Source organism: Periplaneta americana, chromosome 3 (genome assembly GCF_040183065.1).
Source record: "Periplaneta americana isolate PAMFEO1 chromosome 3, P.americana_PAMFEO1_priV1, whole genome shotgun sequence".
NCBI lineage: Eukaryota > Metazoa > Arthropoda > Insecta > Blattodea > Blattidae > Periplaneta > Periplaneta americana.
The window spans coordinates 169,166,320-169,169,052 of record NC_091119.1 but is presented as its reverse complement, the minus strand read 5'-3'; positions in this window follow the sequence as shown (position 1 = coordinate 169,169,052).

The following is a 2,733-nucleotide window of genomic DNA, read 5'->3' as shown; positions in this document are numbered from 1 at the left end:
TGACTTGTGTGGTACAGTTTCTTACAGAAAAAGAACATATGTCGAGAAAGTATCCAGCCATTTTGAATATCTCGAGTCTTTTCCGCATGGCTATGATGTAACTTGGCAGGCATTCAGAAGGAAACTTTCTACACATGTGTGAACATCCACTCTCCTATGAGGCTGTTCAGATGCCTTTGAGTGAGGTTGTGCACTGAGTAATCTTATCATTCACAGTGCCTGAGTAGATCAGCAAATACGCATCAAGCTTTGCTTCCAACTTGGACATTGGTCCAATGGTCCAAGTTTTGGAAGGCCTTCAACAAGCAGAGCTTCCAAAAATATTGAATGCTTGTATGTTGCAATTGACAGTGCGAGAATTAAAAGATAATCTGGGTATGCTGCAGACTACTGTTTCAGAAGATTTTGGCGTGAATTGTACCATGACAACTTCATTATGACAGTGTTCTGCCATTCTTCATGCCTTTTGCATGATTTTTGGCAGAACATTGTATCACGCAGCCCTCATATGACGCGACAAGGCAGTTTAAGGTGATCTTGAAAGAGGACTAGGCAGACTGTTTTAAAAACTGGAAGGGACACAGATAAATGTGTAATGTCCTAAGGGATTGCTTTAAAGTGGACTAAGGTGCCATTGTCCTAGGTACTGTTGTCACGCCAGGAGAAGGTGGCTGAAGTACTTAGACGGGGCGGAGGGGAAACAGTCGCGCATGCGCACTGCAATATTCCTGTTTCACAAACATCTACTGCGCGTGTCTATGAATCTTTGCGACTTTGTGAAATAATAGTGGGGTTTTTACTGTAGTGTTTTATTAGTTTCAACAAGACAATTGTTTTCAATATACCACAATTCTTGTATTGATTTAGTTATCCTTTGCTTTTCGTGTTAATAGTGTTGATAATAATACAGTTAATAGAATTTATGTTATTGTATACTGTTATTTAGGTTTATAGCAGTTTTTTGTTTATTGTAAATATGTCGACAAAGAGGAAACAAGGATTGTAATCTATAGCGAAGAAAGGAATATTATTAGAAGTGCAAAATAATTCTGTGATGAAGAAAAAGAACAACAGTGCCTTTGCATTCCTCTTACGAAACCTACAGCAAAGGTAGAAAAGTACTCTAATCTATCCACAAGAACAATACAGCGTATAAGGAATGAAATGAAAGACTGCACAGAAGAAAGTGCGTTGTCGACACCTGAGGGAGAAAAAAAAATGTAAACGTCCAGACTACCGAAACGCAACTGTAGATGACTTCGACGGGAGATTGACAAAAAAGATATAATTGAGAATTTTTATTTGAAAAAGAAAGAGGGCCACCGTCGTAGCTGAGGAGGTAGCGCGTTTGCCTGCTGATCTCCAGTTGTGCTCGGGAGTGAGCTCGATTCCCGTTTGCGCTGACTACCTGGTTGGGTTTTTTCCGAGGTTTTCCCAAGCGGTAGGCGAATGTCAGGTAATCTATGGCGAATCCTTGGTTTCATTTCGCCAAATACTATCTCGCCATCATCAATTCAATCGACTCTGAAGAAGCTAGTAGTTATTACAATGTCGTTAAATAACAAGTAAAAAAATAGTTCCAAGCTGCAACAAACGTCTACCCTTTTACAAGAGAAAATTGATTTGAAATGAAAGACAACATTAAGACGAATACTGAAGAAAAAGGATTTCAGGTGGAAGAAGTGTGCAGCAAAAAAAATTGAGGAAAACACTGTAAATTAGAATACGTGAAGATATCTACAGCAAATAAGAAAGCTTAGGAAAGTGGAAAAACCGATTTTGTAACTGGACGAAATGCGGATAGATAGGCCTACCAATTTAATGTTTCCCAAGTGCTGGCAGGATAAAAATGTTACGGGAGTTTTGACTACTGTAAATGTGTCCAGAACACTCATTGTTGTCCATCAGGATGGGGGCAGTGGGGCTAATGGCTTTGTTGAGAGATTCGAATTAATATACACGGCTGGAACATAAACAGACGATTATCGTGGACAGATCATGCTCCAGAAATTTTGAAAAATGTGATAATGATAGTCATAGCGACAGCACCGAAGATGCGGAATCTTTTATGTCTGACTCCGTTCCCTTGTAGCCAAGTAAGTGGACGAAGTTTTCAGGTCAGAGTGTAGTTTGAAGTTCCCCCGTCCCGCCTATCTACTCCCCGTGCCAACTCGTAGCGCGAAAACAGTAGCAGGGGCGTGCGGTGTATTTTTTGTGTGGATAAGCTCTGAAATTTACTTACTGACATCTCTTTTATTATACACATTAGTCATGAATGTGATTCACGAGGATTTACCTCCCTTATGGAGCTTTTTAGCTTCAGAAAACTAGCCAATTAAAGAAATGGCACTTCTGAATAGTTCATTCTCTATGTGTAATATTTTTTACCCATAAAACTAAAGAAAAAAGGTATTTTACTAATAACTTCAAATTAATGTAACTCTGAAAATATTGCGATTAGGACAAAATGTATATATGACATCTTTTTCTCAGAATGGCCTTTTGCAGTAACAACTGTTTCACTGTCCCAGGTAGAACTGTCTTCTAATATGTCTTGAAAAAAATCCAATAAATTCACCCCTATGTTCCCTTACAGTCTGAACAAGACGCGATGTAAAATTCCATCTAGTTGGAGCATGTCTAGGCATTTTTTTAAGGTGTATTCCTTAAGTCGTTGTGTTCTTTTGGATGATTTACTGAAGAAAGAACCCAAACCAGTTAAAGTCTGTAAAA